At 37.9% G+C, this 21,854-nt stretch overlaps 1 long non-coding RNA gene across 1 annotated transcript in view; it reads left to right on the plus strand.

Moving 5' to 3' along the window:
- The first annotated feature begins 6,356 nt into the window (after nucleotides 1-6,356).
- The window catches only part of LOC132538679 (uncharacterized), a 210,340-nt gene continuing 194,842 nt past the window's right edge, over nucleotides 6,357-21,854 (plus strand). Inside the window, exon 1 of the long non-coding RNA XR_009550037.1 lies at nucleotides 6,357-6,497. This is a non-coding gene — a long non-coding RNA (uncharacterized LOC132538679). The remainder of the gene's footprint in view (nucleotides 6,498-21,854) is intronic.

Consider the following 21,854-nt stretch of genomic DNA (forward strand, 5'->3'; position numbering starts at 1 on the left):
TGTGTGTCTTTTATGTTATTCCATTTTTTTCTAACCAATTCTATAAGCTGTCAGTCCTTTAATCAAAAAATAAAAAGAAAATAACATGATGAGAGAGAGATTATGTCAGACACTTTTGACAGTGAAACAATTTAGAAACATGATGGATTTGGATAGTAACACAACATTCCTAACCCTACTGTATGCCCTAGTACCATTTGTTGATAAATATGAGTGTTCATATCATCATTTATACTCAAAACTGGAAATAACCCAAATATCCAACAACAGGTAAGAATAATCTGCAGTACTCTCATAAGATTAAATACAACTCAGAAATCAAAAAAGCAACCAATAGATGCAGCATGGATGAACCTCAAAGCTTTATGTTGAGTGAACAAATATAAATACACATGTACACACATGTATGTAGAGCTTAATGTATTACCTATTTAGAAGGGAGTGGGAAAGGCAAGTTTACAGAGTGAAATGATACTGTTCATCTCACTTGGGTGATAAATATGACTTCATACAATTGTTAAAATGAATTGGACCAAATACTTAAAACCCTTTTTTTTTGATAGGATGGACATTGGGAGGTAGGGGAGGAGAGATACATGAAATACTGCTTTACCACTTGTAAAGCTTTCCCTCTGCGAGTGGGAACTGGAGTCTTGAACCCAGATTCTAGCAAATGTGAGCCCACCTGGGTGCACCACTGCCTGACTCCCAAAACCTATTTACTGTATTTTATTATATGTAAAAAACATTTAACCTAGGTCCTTTTCTACCATTACCTATCATGGGGAGATGAAAGGTTATACCTGTGTGTCAACAACTATACAATAAGCCATGACTGCCCCCAAGTAAAGTGGAAAAATGAAAAGGAAAATATATTTAACAATGAGCCAGTTTAAACATATTGCCTACAAGTGCTTTGATACTTGTTTCATGAAGACATGGAGTCTATTACCTCCCCCCTTGAAACTGGATGGGCTTGTGGCTACTTTAAACATTAGAACATAGCAGAGGAGGTGCGGCGATTTGACTTCTTAGGACAAGTCTATATAAAGTTTTGCCTGATTCTCTTGGAACACTTACGGAAAAAGTTAACCACCAAACAAAAAGCTATATACCATGTAAGCTATGCTGAGCAAACTATAAGGATTCAGGGCATACATTTTTTTGTTCAGGTCATTCTTTATTTTTGATTAATAGTGTTATAGTTCCTCACCTCAACCACCACAAAAGTTCTGTGCGTTTACCCTCCCAATGATAAAACACCATAGGTATCACAAAGTCTTAGAGACTTTTTTTTTCAAATTCATGTGTATCAGTTTTCTAGATTATGATTATCTAGTAGTTGTCTTCCAGCACTTCACCATTCACTTTCACATCTGCTTTTTGAACTGAGGAACACTATCGTTTTTTGTTTGCAGTGTAACAGTTCACAGACTATGTATCCTGTAACTTATTTATCCAGTCATCTATTCATGGACATTTAAGCTTCTCAAACCCTTCAAAGAGTACAAAACATCCCACAATTACCAGTTTAGAACTACTTCCCGTTCCTGGATTACACTGGAACATATTACACAGAGAACAGATACTGTAGTTGTTTTTTCTATATACGTCATACTGAATGATAATCCTTGGCCTTAAAAATTACATGAGCGGGGGGTCAGGAGGTAGCAGCGGGTTACACACACATGGCGCAAAGTGCGAGGACCAGTGTAAGGATTCTGTTTCGAGCCCTGGCTCCCCACCTGCGGGGGAGTAGCTTCATAGGCGGTGAAGCAGGTGTCCTTCTGTCCCTCCACCCCTTTCCCTCCTCTCTCCACTTCTCTCTGTCCTACCCAACAACAATAATAACCACAACAAGGCTACAAGGGCAGCAAAAAGGAGAAAAAAAAAAAAAAGGCCTCCAGGAGCAGTGGATTCATGGTGCAGGCACTGAGCTCCAGCAATAACCCTGGAGGCAAAAATAATAATAATTACATGAGCTAGGGAGTAGGGCAGTAGCACAGTGGGTTAAGTGCACATAGCGCAAAGTGCAAAGACCAGCTTAAGAATCCCCATTCAAGGGGGATTCCAGAAGATGGCGGAATGAGAAGCTGCTAGTGGCTTGAGCTCTGACCACATCTACTGGAAACGGTAGGATTTTTTGCCTTTAGTAGGCCAGTCAATAAGGGGTCCTAGCTGTGACACCAAGGAGGTGACTATAACTCAATTTGGGTTAGAAAACAGAGTAAAAAGAATGGGAAAAAATTTTTCTTTTAAATTATTATTCCCAAAGCACACTCCCTCCCCCCCATAACCAGTCCCTGGGTACCATAGATCTGCTCCTAACAGGCTCCCCTGCTGAGCTTCTTTCTTTACCAAGATTCCTGTCCCATCAGGGGTGCCATTCATTCTAATTCTATTCCCTTCTGAAACCTTTGACTTTTTTTCTTTCTAAGTAGCCAACTAGCTGCCTCTGATCAGGGGGCCTGAAGCAATCTGGAGCCATCCAAGCTGAAGACAGGACAGGTATTTTACTCTGTTCTATTTTTTCATCAATACAAAAAAACATGTACCCCTTTCCCTCTCTCCTTCAGTTTGACCAGAATTAACTTAGTATATTTTCCATTGCTAGGGGACTGGGTGTCTTATTCACTGCTAAAATAACTTGTTTCACTTTTCCTATCGCCCCTACCCATTCTCTCCCTCCACCCACGCATAGCTAATTAAGTAAAAATAAATAAATAAATAAAAACTCCTTTCACTGCTCTTTTTTATTCTTTTTCTCATTCTTGTCATCCTTTCTTCCTTCCTCCTTCAGCTTTCTGAATTCACTGATACACATTTGGGAATTATTTTGGGGAAGAAATCTGACTCAGAGTGGACTCTCTCTGCATGTATCTCTGCTCTACTTCCATTTCTCCTTTAGCAACCCGTAGAATATACAGTGGATAGTAGATTTGTATAACTGTCTATTCCTGCTATTCTTGTCTAGTCCTGAGGTTTTTTTTTTTTCTTTCTTAACAATCAGCTGCCTCTGCTCAGGAGGCTTGAGGCAATCTAGGACAGGTTTTTTTAGCCTGCTCTATTTTATTATTAATATTATATAAAGGAGTATATCTTACCCCCCTCCTTTAGGTTGACCAGAATTAAATCTTAGGGCATCTTTCATTTCTAGGGAACGGGGCATCTTATCCATTGTGAGAGGAACTGTCTCATTACTCCTACCTCCTCTACAGACTCTCCCCTTCTCTGTCCTCCTAGCTAATTAAAATAATAAAATAAAATAAAATTTAAATGAATAAACTAAAAAACTTTCCTTTCACTGCTCTTTTATTACAGCTCTTTTTCTTATCTTTTTTCTTTTATCGCTCTTGTTTCTCTTTTTTTATCTTTTCTTCCATTTCTTCCTTCCTTCTTCTTTGTCTTTCTGAATTCAATGAATATTTGTGAATTATTTCGGTAAAGAAATCAGACTCAGAGTGGACCCTCTGTGTATCCTGCTCTACTTACCTTTCTCCTCTTGCTACCCCTAGAATATACAGTGGATAGTATATTTGCATAATTATATATTCTTGCTACCCTTTCCATTCTCTTTCGTCTTCACTTGGACTTGGTTGCTATTTTTTGACGGACTGGAAAAATTGTTTGGCTAACTGGTAGTGATTAAACTGCTTCAATCCTTGCTTCAGTTGCTATTGTAATTTCTGAGGTTGGTGATTGCATTTGTCATAAAGGTTTTTAGTACAGTATTGCTTGTACTCAAAACACAACAACTGAGGAACAACAGAACATAAAAATAAGAAACACATTAATAAAAAAAATGGGTAGATCAAAAACAAATAAAACTGCTACTCCAATAAATGAAGACAAGAACCCAGAAGAAACTACAAATCAGCCAGAAGTAACCAGAGATAAGAAAAGTATGCAAGCATTAATAAACTTATTAATCACAGAAATGAAAACAACACTGGAGGAAAGGAATGGAAGTATTAGGGAAACAACAGTTGAGACCCCCAAGGAAAATACTGATTATCTTGAGGCAATTAGAGAACTGAAAGCTGAAAAGGCTGAACTGAGGAATGAAGCTAAGGGAAGGGAAAGCAGACTAACAGAAGCAGTAAACAGAATTAGTCAGAGAGAGGATGAGTTAGAGAAAGCTAAGAAAGAGGTGAAAGAGCTTAAAAAGAGATTTAGAGACACTGAAAACAACAACAGAGCCATATGGGATGATCTCAAAAGAAGTAACATTTGTATAATTGGCCTGCCAGAGGAAGAAAGAGAGGAAAGGGAAGCAAATATTCTAGAGGACATTATAGAAGAAAAATTTGCAGACCTGAATAACAGAAAGGACATCAAGATTCAAGAGGCCCAGAGAGTTCCAAACAGAATCAACCCAGACCTGAAGACACCAAGAAACATCATAGTCACAATGAGAAAGAGTAAGGATAAAGAAAAGATCCTAAATAATGCAAGAGAAAAACAAAAAGTCACATACAAGGGAAAACCTATAAGACCATCAGCAGACTTCTCCACTCAATCTCTAAAAACAAGAAGAAAATAGCAAGATATCTATCAAGCCTTGAATAAAAAAGGGTTTCAACCAAGGATAATATATCCTGCTAGACTTTCATTCAAACTAGATGGAGGGATAAAACCTTCTTAGACAAACAAAAGTTAAAGGAGACAACCATCACTAAACTGGCCCAAAAAGAGGTTCTAAAAGACCTCTTACAAACAAGAACATCACTGCAATGTAGGCAATATATCAGAGCAAACAAAATTTTTTTTTGAACAATGGCACTACAATACATTAAATCCATAATACTAATAAATGTCAATGGCTTAAACTCACCCATCAAAAGGCACAGGGTGGGGGGATGGATCAGAAAACATAACCCAAACATATGCTGCTTGCAAGAATACCATCTGACACAACAAGATAAACACAGACTTAAAGTGAAAGGATGGAAAACTATCCTACAGGCTAGTGGACCACAAAAAAAAAGCAGGAACAGCCATTCTCATCTCAGACACAATAGATTTTAAATTAAATAAAGTAATAAAAGATAGGCAAGGACATTACATAATGATTAGAGGATCAATCAGCCAAGAAGACTTAACAATTATTAACATCCATGCACCCAATGAGAGACCATCTAAATATATCAAGCACCTTCTGAAAGAATTTCAAAAATACATCAATAGTAATACAATAATAGTGGGAGAGTTTAATACCCCACTTTCACACTTAGATCAACAAAGCAGAGAATCAACAAAGATACAAGAGAATTAAATGAAGAGATGGACAGACTAGACCTCTTGGACAATATCAGAGTTCTTCACCTCAAAAAACTGGAATACACCTTCTTTTTGAATCCACATAACACATACTCAAGGATAGACCACATGTTAGGCCACAAAGACAGCATCAATAAATTCAAGAGCATTGAAATCATCCCAAGTATCTTCTCAGACCACAGTGGAGTAAAACTAACATTTAACAACAAACAGACAATTATTAAAAGTCACAGAATTTGGAAACTAAACAACATACTCCTTGAGAACCACTGGGTCAGAGACTCACTCAAGCAGGAAATTCAAATGTTCCTGGAAACAAATGAAAATGAAGACACAACCTATAAAAATATTTGGGACACAGCTAAAGCAGTACTGAGAGGGAAACTTATAGCCATACAATCACATATTAAACAACAAGAAAAAGCTCAAATGAACGACCTTACTGTACACCTCAGAACTTAGAGGAAGAGGAACAAAGGAACTCTAAAGCAATGAGAAGGACAGAAATCACTAAAATTAGAGCAGAAATAAACAACATCGAAAATAAAAGAACCATACAAAAGATCAATGAATCCAAATGTTGGTTCTTTTTAAGATTAAACAAAATTGATAAACCCCTAGCCAGACTCACCAAACAAAAAAGAGAGAAGACTCAAATTAATAGAATTGTAAACGATGGAGGAGATATCACAACTGACACCACAGAAATCCAGAAAATCATGCGAAACTTCTACGAAGAACTATACGCTACAAAACTAGAGAATCTGGAAGAAATGGAACAATTCCTAGAAACATATGCCCTTCCAAACAGAATGAAGAAGAACTACAAAACCTAAATGCACCAATCATGGACAAAGAAATTGAAACCATTATTAAAAATCTCCCCAACAACAAAAGTCCTGGACCAGATGGCTTCACAAACGAATTCTACAAAACTTTCAGGAAACAGTTAGTACCCATACTTCTTAAGCTTTTCCATAAGATTGAAGAAACAGGAATACTCCCTTCCACCTTTTATGAAGCCAACATCACCCTGATAGCAAAAGCAGATAGGGACAGAAGAAAAAATAAAAACTACAGACCAATGTCTCTGATGAACATAGATGCCAAAACATTAAACAAGATCTTGGACAACTGGATACAGTAACATATCAAAGAGATTGTTCATCACGCCCAAGTGGGATTCTTACGAGGAATGCAAGGCTGATTCAACATCCGTATGTCAATCAATGTCATTCACCACATCAATAAAAGCAAAGCCAAAAACCACACTATTATCTCAATAGATGCAGAGAAAGCCTTTGACAAAATCCAACACCCATTCATGCTCAAAACTCTACAAAAAATGGGAATAGATGGGAAATTCCTTAAGATAGTGGAGTCTATGTATAGCAAACCTACAGCCAACATCATACTCAATGGACAGAAGCTGAAAGCATTGCCCCTCAGATCGGGGACTAGACAGGGTTGTCCACTGTCACCATTACTCTTCAACGTAGTGTTGGAAGTTGTTGCCATAGCAATCAGGCAAGAGAAAGAAATCAAAGGAATACAGATTGGAAGGGAAGAAGTCAAGCTTTCACTATTTGCAGATGATATGATTGTATAAATAGAAAAACCTAAAGAACCCAGCAGGAAACTACTGGAAGTTATTAGGCAATATAGCAAGGTGTCAGGCTACAAAATCAGTGTACAAAAATCAGTGGTATTCTTTTATGCAAACACTAAATCTGAAGAAGAAGACATTCAGAAATCACTCCCATTTACTGTTCCAGCAAGATCAATAAAATACCTAGGAATAAAGTTGACCAAAGAAGTGAAAGACTTGTATACTGAAAACTATGAGTCGCTACTCAAAGAAATAGAAACTGATACCAAGAAATGGAAATATATCCCATTCTCATGGATTGGAAGAATGAATATCATCAAAATGAATATTCTCTCCAGAGTTATATACAAATTTAATGCAATACCCATCAATGTTCAACCAAGTTTCTTTAAGAGAATAGAACAAACACTACAATCATTTATCTGGAACCTGAAAACACCTAGAATTGCCAAAACCATCTTGAGGAAAAGAAAGAGAAATGGAGGCATCACACTCCCAGACCCTAAACTATGTTATAAAGCCATCATCATCAAAAAAGCCTGGTACTGGAACAAAAACAGGCACATAGCCAGTAGAACAGAATTGAAACCCCAGAAATAAATCCCCACACCTATGGACATATAATCTTTGATAAGGGGGCCCAAAGGATTAAATGGAAGAAGGAGGCTCTCTTCAATAAATGGTGCTGGGAATACTGGGTTGAAACATGCAGAAGAATGAAATTGAACCACTTTATCTCACCAGAAACAAAAATCAACTCCAAATGGATCAACGACCTGGATGTCAGAGCAGAACCAATCAAATACTTAGAGGAAAACATTGGTAAAACAGTTTCCCATCTACACCTCAAGGACATCTTTGATGAATCAAACCCAATTGCAAGGAAGACTAAAGCAGAAACAAACCAATGGGACTACATCAAATTGAAAAGCTTCAGCACATCCAAAGAAACTATTAAACAAACAAAGAGACCCCTCACAGAATGGGAGAAGATCTTCACATGCCATAGATCAGACAAGAAACTAATCACCAAATTTTATAAAGAGCTCAGCAAATGTAGCACCAAAAAAGCAAATGATCCCATCCAAAAATGGGCAGTAGATATGAACAAAACATTCACGTTAGAGGAGATCCAAAAGGCTAACAAACATATGAAATACTGCACTAGGTCACTGATTGTCAGAGAAATGCAAATTAAGACAACATTGAGATACCACCTCACTCCTGTAAGAATGGCATACATCAAAAAGGACAGCAGCAAAAAAATGCTGGAGAGGCTGTGTGGAACCCTCTTGCATTGCTGGTGGGAATGTAAATTGTTCCAGCCTCTGTGGTGAGCAGTCTGGAAAACTCTCACAAGTCTAGACATGGACCTTCCTTATGACCCAGTAATTCCTCTCGGAGTTATACCCCAAGGACTCCATGACACCCAACCAATAAGATGTGTGCACTCCTATGTTCATAACAGCACAATTCATAATAGCTAAAACCTGGAAGCAACCCAGGTGCCCAACAACTGATGAGTGCCAGAGAAAGCTGTGGTATATATACACAATGGAATACTATACAGCTATCAAGAACAATGAACCCACCTTCTCTGACCCATCTTGGACAGAGCTATAATGAATTATGTTAAGTGAGCTAAGTCAGAAAGATAAAGATGAGTATGGGATGATCCCACTCATCAATAGAAGTTGAGAAGGAATATCTGAAAGGAAACTAAAAGCAGTACCTGACTAAATTGAAAGTAGGACACCAAAGTAAAAACCCTGTGGTGAGGGGTAGACATGCATCTTCCTGGGCAGGTGGGGGCTGGGGGTGGCTGGGTGGGATGGGACACAGTCTTTTGGTGGTGGGAATGGTGTTTATGTACACTTCTAGTAAAGTGTAATAATATATATCACTAGTTAATATGAGAGGGGGAAAATTAATTGTATATCTCGAAGTTTTTAAAACACAGACTGAGTCTTTTTAATATATAGGCTGTATATTTGATATGTGGACTCTCTCAAAATCCTAGACCAAGTAGATCAGAAGCAACCAATGGTACAACTATATACAAGATACTGGGTACTATACAGCAAACCCTAACAAAAGGACTTTTCAAATTTAAACCAATGACCAAATAATGTGATGATGGCATTAACTATCGATTGTCTTTTTGAATCCTAACACAGCAGGAACCTCACATCTCTACTATAGAGCCTATATTTCCCCCAGTCCTGGAACCTTAGGTTAGGGCCCACTTTCCCGCATGCCTCTCCCAATCCATATCAAATAATAGTGCATCTGCCTATCGCAACCTAATCAATGCAATGATTGCCATCTCAACATGCTTCAGCTCAGACTGTGTCCAGAGACTTCAGGTGTGTAATGACAATCCTTCAGCTTCATTACTCAGGTGAGACCTTTCCTTTCATAGCATTCTCTAATTCCATCCCAGGTGGTACACTGTCTGGCAAAGTCCCAAAACCTACATATACACCAGTTTCTGTGAGAAGAGAGCATATGTTCACACGTATCATAGACTAGTGCAAAATATATACCTGAAAGCAAAAGTACTCTAGAGTTTGCAGTGAGTACCCCCCCTAACACTTCCTCTCCACTATTCCAACCTTTTGGTCCATGATTGCTCAACAATTTGTTTGGCTTTGTATGTTAACTCTCTTTTCAGCCACCAGGTTCCAGATGCCATCAGGATGCTGGCCAGGCTTCCCTGGACTGAAGACCCCACCATAGTGTCTTGGAGCTCAGCTTCCCCAGAGACACACCCTAATAGGGAGGAGAGAGGCAGACTGGGAGTATGGACCGACCAATCAACGTCCATGTTCAGTGGGGAAGCAATTACAGAAGCCAGACCTTCCACCCTCTGCAACCCACAAGGACCCTGGGTCCATGCTCCTAGAGGGATAGAGAATGGGAAAGCTATCAGGGGAGGGGGTGGGATGTGGAGATTGGGTGTTGGGAATTGTGTGGAGTTGTACCTCTCCTACCATATGGTTTTGTTAATTTATCCTTCCTTAAAAAAAAAAAAAATCCCAGTTCATTTCCTTGGCTCCCCACTTACAGGGGAGTCGCTCCACAGGTGGTGAAGCAGGCCTGCAGGTGTCCTTCTCTCCCCCTCTCTCTCTTCCCTTCCTCTCTCCATTTTTCTGTTTCCTATCCAACAATGAGGACATCAATAACCACAACAATAATAACTACAGAAATAAAACAAAGGTAACAAAAAGGAATAAAATAAATATTAAAAAAATACATGAGCTGAATACTTAAGTACCATACACTTTAAGTTATATTTACTCATGATCTGTTAACTCAAGTAGTTCAGTAATTCTGGGATTTACTGGCACTGACACCCCAAACATGCACACACATGCATACTTGCATAAAGACTAAAAATGAGTTTCAGTTCAAATTAAGTGTTTTTACGATACCTGTGAATTCTTTCTTTCTATAGTCACCAGGGTCTCAGTATCTTCACAAGAAATTTACTGCTCCCACTAGCATATTTTTTCTATTTTCCTTCCTAATTGTTGAGAGACAAATTGAGAGAAAATGAGGAGATAGAAAAGGAGAAATAGATGCGTATAGTATCTGTATTTGTACTGCTTCAACTTTTGTGAAGCTTCCCCCTGCCAGTGGAAACCTGAGGCTTCAATTCTTTAACTTTATGGACTTTCTTCCCTTAAATCCAAAGACAGTCTCTCCTAGTTTCCTCCTATCTCACTGATTTTTCTTTTTGCTGCCTTCTTCTCCATTTTCTTTTAAGAATTTTCTTTCCATAACTGGTTAAAATTTTTCTAAAATCCTATTCCTGGACTCTATTTTATCTACATCTTTTTTATTTACATATTGATTTAGAATATTATACTTTAATATTGTAGTTTTAACATATCAACTAAATGGTGATGTATTTCAGGTTTATATAAAGACACCCTACTGGGTGTTTTGATCAAGTAGTAAGACCAAAATTGAACTCTTAGAGTTTCCCACCAAATTAGCTTTTCCCAAATTCTTTCTGATACCTGTGTGTATAACCTCCACCCGTACAATTGCTTGAACCAAAAAGTAGTTATTTATCTAATGAACTATTTTATAAACCCATATTTTATCACTTTTTCTCACTGAGGAACATTTGAACTATTTTTATATTTTTTTATTACAAAGTTTCTATACAATGCTAAGTTTTATTTTTGTAAATGTAAAATTTAGTCTAAGGTAGTTATACACAAAACTGAAATTTCTGGGATATAGTTTCTGTCTAAATTCCTATGTGATTTCCAAACCTTCTTATAGATTGGTTCTATCATTCTCTATTCACCCAAGATTGTAAGAAAGATCATTAGCATCATTAACCTGTGTAATAGGTGTATAGTCATAAATATACACCATTTATTTAAATTTCCCTAATGACTAATAACATTGTATATCTTTGTTTTTCAAAGGTTTTTATTTATTTATTTTAAAGTAGAGACAATACAGACAGGCAGAGTGAAAGAGACCACAGCACCAAAGCGTCCTTCAATGCGGGTGGCGGCATTGTATATAATATATATATATTATTGGATAGAGGCAGAAATTGAAAGGGGAGGGGGAGACAAAGAAAGGGAGAGAGACAGAGAGACATTTGCAGTCCTCTTTCATGGTTCATGAAGTTCTCCCCCTGCAGGTGGGGACCTGGGGCTTGAACCTTGGTCCTTGTGCACTGTAAAGTGTGTGCTTAACCAGGTGTGCCACTACCTGGCCCCTTGAATATCTTTTCATGCAGCTATCTGTCATCTTCCTGTGTCAATGGGTGAGTTGTCCAGGTAATTGCTACTCATTTTTAAAGTTCTACTTCATTTCAAATTTCTTTTTAAATATTTTAGTTATATCCTATGGCATATTTGTGATTTTTTTTTCTCATTCTGTAGTTTTCCTTTTTATTTTTTTTAATTGTATGTTTGTAAAACAAAATTGTTAATTTAGATGAGGTTCTATTTATTGTGTTTTCTTTATTATCTGTGTTTTTGGTGTCATATCTCAGAACTTTCTAGCTAGACTCAAATCATAAAGATTTTCTCCTGTGTACTTATAAATGTTTATATTTAAATCTACAACCTATAGTGAGTGACTTACTTCACATATAAGATGCGAGGCTTACATCAAGGAAAATTTTTATTATTATTTTTTTTTATGTATGTGCAGCTCCTCCAATAACATTTGTTTAAAAGCAAGGAACTCTAGCTACTACCCAGGGAGGATGGGTCCTGAAATTAGTGCAGCCTGGAATGTTCCTAGTCATGACCACAGAATTTGAGCTCAAACCTACAGGGATGCAGAAGTTACATAGGCTCCTATGCTGAATATGGGCTCCAGGTCAAATTGACGGGGTTTATATTCTACAATATATATATTTTTTCCCCATATTTGGGAGCTACTCTCTTCCCTGATCCAGCTTTCTAGTCCTTTTTCCAACTATAACACCATCTCCCCAGACAATAACCTGTGTCCACCCGAATATTATATGTCAGGCTCATGCAAAAACTAGTAAAGTCATGGGCCCTCTGGAATATACCTAAAATAGACCTACTAGTTTTTTTCACTAATGGAGACCCCAAATCTTCATCTGCAATATCCTTGTCTTTAGGTTAATGATTAGTCAACAATTTGTTCTGCTTTATATCTTAAGTCTTTTTCAGCCACCAGGTTCCAGATGATACCATGATGTCAACCTGACTTTCCTGAGCAGAGGGCCCCACCATATATCTGGGAGCCCTGCCTTCCCAGATTCCTGTCACACTAGGTAAAGAGAGAGATAGGCTGGGAGTATGGATCAACCTGCGAAGGTCCATGTGCAGCAGGGAAGCAATTATAGAAGCCAGACCTTCCACCTTCTGCACCTCATAATGACCCTAGGTTCATACTCCCAGAGGGATAAAGAATAGGAAAGCTACCAAGGGAGGAGACTGGAGATGGAGCTCTTGGGGTGGGCATTGTGTGGAAATGTACCCCTCTTATCTTATAGTCTTGCCAATAACTCCATTTTAAAATAAGAATTAAAAAAAAGAATAAGCAAGCAAACAAACAAAAAAGCAAGGAACTCTGGAGAAGGGGTTGAGTGAGGGTGGAAGAGAGCAGTGAGGGCTCAGTACACCATGAAATTATATTCATGTGACAGTGGCTGCATTGTAAAGTCTTAACCCCCTCAGTAAAAAAGAAAAAGAACCTGATTCATTTCTTAATTGCTTGTTCATTTTTATAAAATAATATTAGTTGCTCATATTTGTGAGTCAATTTCTAGACTCTCTGTTCTTTTCCAATGATCTAATTCTATACTTTCTCTCTTTCTTTCTTCCTTTTTTCTTCCTTCTCCTTCTCCTTCTCCTTCTCCTTCTCCTTCTTCTCCTTCTCCTTCTCCGTCTCCTTCTTCTTCTTCTTCTTCTTCTTCTTCTTCTTCTTCTTCTTCTTCTTCTTCTTCTTCTTCTTCTTCTTCTTCTTCTTCTCCTTTTTGATTAGTAATTTAATAATGATGGACAAGATTGGAGGTTAAGAGAGGTACAATTCCACACAATTCCCACCACCAGAGTTCCTCATCCCATCCCCTCCATTGGAAGCTTTCCTTTATCCCTCTGGGAGTATGGACTGAGGGTCTTTATGGGCTGATAGCCATCTAATTCTTTAACCCTCTAGAAGTATGGACTCAACGTCATTGTGGGATGCAGAAAGTGGAAGGTCTGGCATCTGTAATTGCTTCTCTACTGGACATGGGCATTGGTGGGTTAATTCACACTCCCAGCCTGTTTGTCTCTTTCGGTAGTGGAGCAGGGCTCTGGAAAGTTAGGGCTCCAGGACACATTGGTGAGGTCATCTGCCCAGGGAAGTTGGGTTGGCATCATGGTAGCATCTGCAACTTGGTGTCTGAAAAGCATTAAGATAGAAAGCAGAACAAATTGTTTAATAATCAGGAACCTAAAGGTAGAGCATAGCAGATGAGATTTGAGGTTTCCATTTTGGAAAAAGCTAGGAAGTAGTTTCAACCATACTCTTGTTTACTTTAGAATATCTTTAAAATATCTTTACAGTGAGTCTTAAGCTGCAAAATGTGTACATTGATTTTCTTATTTTTGTAAATTTTTTTTGATATTCTAGTCCCTTTACCCTTGATGATAAATTTTATAATCTGTCTGTCTCTATCTGAATGATATTACTTTTATTTTTGTTGCATTTTCTTAAAATTCTGTAGATCAATTTGCAGAAAATTCATCTCTTGACCATATACTGGCCAAATAGTTTCTTCCAGTTCACTAACTGCCATGTCTGTTTATCTAGTTCTTTAATGTTTCTTACAATATTTTATAGTTCTTAGTAAGCAGTTTCTGTACATATGTAATTAAGTATTTATTTGTTTACCAGTTCACACGAAAGGTATGTGAATATGTGAGCTGTGCACTATTTCATTTCTCTAACAAACTATTTCTTACGAATCTGTGAATTGCATTGCTTTGAAATTCATCATTAAGTTGTCTGTTACTAGTCTATGAAAATGTAATTCATTATTGTAAGTTAACTTTATTTCATATAGTCATGCAGAAGTTGACAAAGTCACTAGATATTTCTATTTTAAATATTTATATATTTATTCCCTTTTGTTGCCCTTGTTGTTTTATTGTTGTAGTTATTGTTGATGTCATTGTTGGATAGGACAGAGAGAAATGGAGAGAGGAGGGGAAGACAGAGAAGGGGAGAGAAAGATAGAAACCTGCAGACCTGCTTCACCACTTGTGAAGTGACTCCCCTGCAGGTGGGGAGCCGGGGCTCGAACCTGATGCGCTTAACCCGCTGCACTACTGCCCGACTCCCTAGACTTTTTCAAAGTTTCATTTCACCACAATACATGGTATTGTATAGCTTTAGTTCACATTAGTTATGACTAATAAGGCTGAGATCATCTCATATTTATTGGCTGTATGGTCATCTCTTTTTTCTAGGTAACTGACCAACTTTTAAATTCCGTCCAATCTTCTTCTGATGTATTTTTTATATGTTCCTGCCTGAGTTCTCTTTTATTCATATGTGTTTCCAATCTTATGTTTCATTCTTTGATTTGATCTCCTACATTTTTTTTCATTTTTTTTTATTTAAGAAAGGATTAACAAAACCATAGGGTAGGAGGGGTACAACTCCACACAATTTCCACAACCCAATCTCCATATCCCACCCCCTCCCCTGATAGCTTTCCTATTCTCCATCCCTCTGGGAGCATGGACCCAGGGTCATTGAGGGTTGCAGAAGGTAGGAGGTCTGGCTTCTGTAATTGCTTCCCCACTGAACATGGGCATTGACTGGTCGGTCCATACTCCCAGTCTGCCTCTCTCTTTCCCTAGTACGGTGTGTCTCTGGGGAAGCTGAACTCCAGGACACATTGGTGGGGTCTTCAATCCAGGGAAGCCTAGCCAACATCCTGATGGCATCTGGAACCTGGTGACTGAAAAGAGAGTTAACATACGAAGCCAAACAAATTGTTGAGCAATCATGGACACAAAGCTTGGAATAGTGGATAGGAAGTGTTAGGGAGGTACTCACTGCAAACTCTAGTGTACTTCTGCTTTCAGGTATATATTTTGCAGTAGTTTATAGATACAAGTGAAGATATACTCTCTCTCACAGAAACTGGTGTATATCTAGGTTTTGGGACTTTGTTAGAAAGTGAACCACTGGAGATGAAATTAGAGTATACTATGAAAGGAAAGGTCTCACCCGAATAATGAAGCTGAAGGGTTGTCATTCCACACGCGAAGTCTCTGGACACAGTCTGAAGTGAAGCATGTTGAGGTGGCAATCATTGTGTTGGTTAGGTTGTGATCGGCGGATACAATATTATTTGATATGGATTGGGAGAGGCATACGGAAAAGTGGGCCCTATCCAAGGGTTGCAGGACTGGGGGAAGTAGGGGCTCTATAGTGGAGATGTGAGGATCCTGCTGTCTTAGGGTTCAAAAAGACAATTGATAGTTAATGTTATCATCAAATTATTTGGTAAATGGGTTAACTTTGAAAAGTCCTTTTGTTATGGTTTGTTGTACAGTACCCAGAATCTTGTATATAGCTGTGCTATTGGATGCTTCTGATCTACTTCGTCTAGGCTTTTGAGAGAGTCTGCATATCAATTACACAGCCTATATATTAAAGAGATTCAGTTTGTGTTTTGAGAAACTTTGAGACATGCAATTGATTTTCCCCCTCTCATATTAATTAATTAGTGACTTATATGTCTACATTTTGCTAAGAGTGTACATAAACACCATTCCCACCACCAAAACACTGTGACCCATCCCTCCCACCCACTCCCACCCACCACTGGCCCAGTAGCTGCATGTCTACCCCTCACCACAGGGTTTTTACTTTGGTGCCCTACTTACAATTTGGTCAGGTCCTGCTTTTAGTTTCCCTTTCAGATCTTCTTCCTCAACTTCTATTGATAAGTGGGATCATCCCATGCTCATCTTTATCTTTCTGACTTAGCTCACTTAACATAGTTCCTTCTAGCTCTGTCCAAGATGGGTCAGAGAAGGTGGGTTCATTGTTCTTGATAGCTGCATAGTATTCCATTGTGTATATATACCACAGCTTTCTCCGGCACTCATCTGTTGTTGGGCACCTGGGTTGCTTCCAGGTTTTAGCTATTATAAATTGTGCTGCTATGAAAATAGGAGTACACACCTCTTTTTGGTTGGGTGTTATGGAGTCCTTGGGGTATAACCCCAGGAGAGGAATTACTGGATCATATGGGAGGTCTATGTCTAGCCTTCTGAGAGTTTTCTAGACTGCTCTCCGCAGAGGCTGGATTCTTTAGGTTTTTCTATGTATACTATCATATCATCTGCAAATAGTGAGAGCTTGACTTCTTCCCTTCCAATCTGTATTCCTTTGATTTCTTTCTCTTGCCTGATTGCTATGGCAAGAACTTCCAATACTATGTTGAAGAGTATTGGTGACAGTGGACAACCCTGTCTAGTCCCCGATCAGAGGGAGAATGCTTTCAGCTTCTGTCCATTGAGTATGATGTTGGCTGTAGGTTTGCTATATGTGGACTCCACTATCTTGAAGAATTTCCTATCTATTCCCATTTTTTGTAGAGTTTTGAGCATGAATGGGTGTTGGATTTTGTCAAAGGCTTTCTCTACATTTATTGAGATAATCATGTGATATTGGCTTTGCTTTTATTGATGTGGTGAATGACATTGGTTGACTTACGGATATTGAACCAGCCTTGCATTCCTGGGATGACTCCCACTTGGTCATGATGAACAATCTTTTTGATATGTTGCTGTATCCGGTTGTCCAAGATCTTGTTTAATATTTTGGCATCTATGTTCATCAGCGATATTGGTCTGTAGTTTTCCATTTTTGTTCTGTCCCTATCAGCTTTTGCTATCAGGGTGATGTTGGCTTCATAGAAGGTGGAAGGGAGTATTCCTGTTTCTTCAATCTTATGGAAAAGCTTAAGAAGTATGGGTACTAACTGTTTCCTGAAAGTTTTGTAGAATTCGTTTGTGAAGCCATCTGGTCCAGGACTTTTGTTGTTGGGGAGTTTCTTAATAACGGTTTCAATTTCTTTGTCTGTGATTGGTGCATTTAGATTTTGTAGTTCTTCTTGATTCAGTTTTGTAAGGGCATATGCTTCTAGGAATTGTTCCATTTCTTCCAGATTCTCTAGCTTGGTGGCATATAGTGCTTTATAGAAGTTTCGAAGTATTCTCTGGATTTCTGTGGTGTCAGTTGTGATATCTCCTCCATCGTTTACAATTCTATTAATTTGAGTCTTCTCTCTTTTTTTTTGTTTTGTGAGTCTGGCTAGGGGTTTGTCAATTTTGTTTAATCTTTCAAAGAACCAACATTTGGCTTCATTGATCTTTTGTATGTTTCCTTTATTTTTGATGTTGTTTATTTCTGCTCTAACTTTAGTGATTTCTGTCTTTCTGGTTGCTTTAGGGTTCCTTTGTTCCTCTTCCTCTAAGTCCTTGAGGTGTGCAGTAAGGTTGTTCGTTTTAGTTTCTTCTGGGTGTTTAATATGTGATTGTATGGCTATAAGTTTCCTTCTCAGTACTGCTTTAGCTGTGTCCCAATTATTTTGATAGGTTGTGTCTTCATTTTCATTTGTTTCCAGGAACATTTGAATTTCCTGCTTGAGTGAGTCTCTGACCCAGTGGTTCTTAAGGAGTATGTTGTTTAGTTTCCAAATTCTGTGTCTTTTAATAATTTTCTGTTTGTTGTTAAATGTTAGTTTTACTCCACTGTGGTCTGAGAAGATACTTGGGATGATTTCAATGCTCTTGAATTTATTGATGCTGTCTTTGTGGCCTAACATGTTGTCTATCCTTGAGTATGTGTTATGTGGATTTGAAAAGAAGGTGTATTCCAGTTTTTTGGGGTGAAGGACTCTCAAAATGTCCAAGAGGGCTAGTCTGTCAAACCCTTCATTCAATTCTCTTGTATCTTTATTGGTTGTCTGCTTTGTTGATCTGTCTAAGTGTAAGAGTGGGGTATTGAAGTCTCCCACTATTATTTTATTACTATTGATGTATTTTTGAAATTCTTTCAGTAGGTGCTTAATGTATTTAGATGGTCCTTCACTGGGTGCATAGATGTTAATCATTGTTAAGTCTTCTTGTCTGATTGATCCTCTAATCATTATGTAATGTCCTTGCCTATCTTTTATTACTTTATTTAATTTAAAATCTATCGTGTCTGAGATGAGAATGGCTGTTCCTGCCCTTTTTTGTGGTCCGTTAGCCTGTATGATAGTTTTCTATCCTTTCACTTTAAGTCTGTGTTTATCTTGTTGTGACAGATGGGATTCTTGCAAGCAGCATATGGTTGGATTATGTTTTCTGATCCATCCCCCCACCCTGTGCCTTTTGTTGGGTGAGTTTAAGCCATTGACCTTTATTGATATTATGGATTTAATGTATTGTAGTGCCATTGTTCAAAAAAAAATTTTTTTTTGTTTGCTCTGATATATTGCCAGTATTATAGTGATGTTCTTGTTTATAAGAGGTCTTTTAGAACCTCTTTCTGGGCCAGTTTGGTGATGGTTGCCTCCTTTAACTGTTGTTTGTCTAAGAAGGTTTTGATCCCTCCATCTAGTTTGAATGAAAGTCTAGCAGGATATATTATCCTTGGTTGAAACCCTTTTTCATTCAGGGCTTGATAGATGTCTTGTCATTCCCTTCTGGCTTTTAGAGTTTGAGTGGAGAAGTCTGCAGATAATCTTATGGGTTTTCCCTTGTATGTGACTTTTTGTTTCTCTCTTGCAGCCTTTAGGACCCTTTCTTTACCCTTATTTCTTCTCATTGTGATGTGTCTTGGTGTCTTCAGGTCTGGGTTGATTCTGTTTGGTACTCTCTGGGCCTCTTGAATCTTGATGTCCTTTCTGTTATTCAGGTCTGCAAAGTTTTCTTCTATTATTTCCTCTAGAATGTTTGCTTCCCCTTCCTCTCTTTCTTCCTCTGGCAGGCCAATTATACGAATGTTACTTCTTTTGATATCATCCCATATGTCTCTGTTGTTTTTTTCAGTGTGTCTCAATCTCTTTTTAAGCTCTTTCACCTCTTTCTTCATTTTCTCTAACTCATCCTCTGTCTGACTAATTCTGTTTTCTGCTTCTGTTAATCTGCTTTCCCTTCCCTCAGCTTCTTTCTTCATTACAGCTATTTCAGCTTTCAGTTCTCTAATTGCCTGAAGATAATCAGTATTTTCCTTGGGGGTCTCAACTGTTGTTTCCCTAATACTGACATTCCTTTCCTCCAATGTTATTTTCATTTCTGTGATTAATAAGTTTATTATTGGTTGCATACTTTTCTTATCTATGGTTACTTCTGACTGATTTGTAGTTTCTTCTGGGTTCTTGTCTTCATTCATTGGAGTAGCAGTTTTATTTGTTTTGGATCTACCCATTTTTCTGATTTATGTGTTTCTTTTTTTTATATGCTCTGTTGTTCCTCAGCTGTTGTTTCTTGAGTACAAGCAACACTGTACTAAATATCTTTATGACAATTGCATTCACCAACCTAATGAATTACAGTAGCAACTGTAGCAAGTATTGAAGCAGTTTAATTGTTACCAGTTAGCCAAACAATTTCTCCAGTCCGTGAAAAAATAGTAACCAAATCCCAGTGAATAAGAAAGAGAAAAGAAAGAAGGGATATCAAGAATAGACAGTTATGCAAATCTACTATCTACTGTATGTTCTGGTGGTAACAAGAGGGGAAAGGGAACTAGAGTAGAGATACACACATAGAGTCAGATTTCTTCCCCAAAATAATTCACAAATTCAGAAAGGCAAAGAAGAAGGAAGGATGAAGAAGTGTATGACAAGATAAAAAAAAAAAAGAAAAAAGAAAAAGAAAGAAGGGACAAGAGAGAGAAAAGGGAATAGATAAGAAAAAGAGCTGTAATTAAAGAGCAATGAAAGGAAAGATTTTTTTTATTACTTTACTTTTAATTTAATTTTTTTGATTAGCTAGTAGGAGGAGGGAGGGGAGAGTCTGTAGAGTAGGTAGGATTAAGGAGACAAGTTCCTCACACAATAGATAAGATGCCCTCTACCCTAGCACTGAAATATATGCTAGGAGTTAATTCTGATCAACCTAAAGGGGGGGAAGATATATGCCTTTATATAATATTAATAGTAAAATAGAGCAGGGTAAAATAAAATAAAATAAAATAAAAAACCTGTCCCAGATTACCTCAAACCTTGTGATCAGAGGCAGCTGATTGTTAAGAATGAGAAAAAAAAATCCTCAGGACTAGACAAGGATAGCTGAAATAGACAGTTATGCAAATCTACTATCCACTGTATATTCTAGGGGTGGCTAAAGGAGGAAGGGAAGTTGAGCAGAGACACTCGCAGTAAGAGTCCACACTGATTCAGAATTCTTCCCCAAAATAATTTCCAAATGTGTATCAGTGAATTCAAAAAAGCACACTGTTTGGTGGTGTGGGGGCTGGGGCTGTGGCTTTGGAAGCTGTAGGATTAAGGAAGAAGGATGACAAGAATGAGAAAAAGAAAAAAAATGAAAGAGATAGAAAAAAGAAAAAGATAAGGAAAAGGACAGTCATAAAAGAGCAGTGAAAGGAAAGGGTTTTTATTTATTTATTTATTTATTTAATTAGCTATGTGGGGTGAGGGGGGGTTGGCTACTTAGAAAGATAAAAGGCCAGAGGTTTCAGAGGGTATAGACTTAGGATGAATGATACTCCCTGGTGGGACAGGAATTTGGTAAAAAAAGAAGCTCCTAGCAGGGTAGCCTGCTAGGAGCTGGTCTCCAGGGACTGGTTATGGGGGGGGGAAAGAGGGAGGAGGTATGCTTAAAAATTAAAAGAAAAAATTTTTTCCCCTTTTTTCCTACTCTAATTCTTAACCCAAATTAAGTTATAGTCACCTCCTTGGTATCACCGCTAGGACCCCTTATTGACTGGCCTACTAAAGGCAGAAAATCCTACTGTTTCCAGGAGTTGTGGTCAGAGCTCAAGCCACTAGAAGCTTCTCAGTCCGGCATCATCTGGGAACCTCCATTTTTTTTTCATTTTTAACGGTATACATCTGGAACAGTCTTTCTTTTTCTACTCAGTGATGAGATTGATCAGAATCATATAGTTTAATATAGAGAGTCACAGAACTGGGCTTCTTTTTTATACATCACATATTTACTTATGTTGCTTAAGAAAATACAAATTCTACTCTTTTTGAAAAATCTTAGATTTTTCTGAATTATCTTAAGGGCAGTCCTGCGTACTTTATTTTTAAGTTGATTGTTTTCCCCTGATATCTTTATTGGGGAAATAATGATTTACATACTATTGTCACATGGATTCAACTTTTTTTAATCTCCACGTGATAGGTGTTAGCACACCAGTCCCACTATCAACTTAACTTATTAGTCACTGAATATGATTCCTTCAAGTTCTATCCAAGATGTGA

Source organism: Erinaceus europaeus, chromosome 1 (assembly GCF_950295315.1).
Source record: "Erinaceus europaeus chromosome 1, mEriEur2.1, whole genome shotgun sequence".
NCBI classification, from domain to species: Eukaryota; Metazoa; Chordata; class Mammalia; order Eulipotyphla; family Erinaceidae; genus Erinaceus; species Erinaceus europaeus.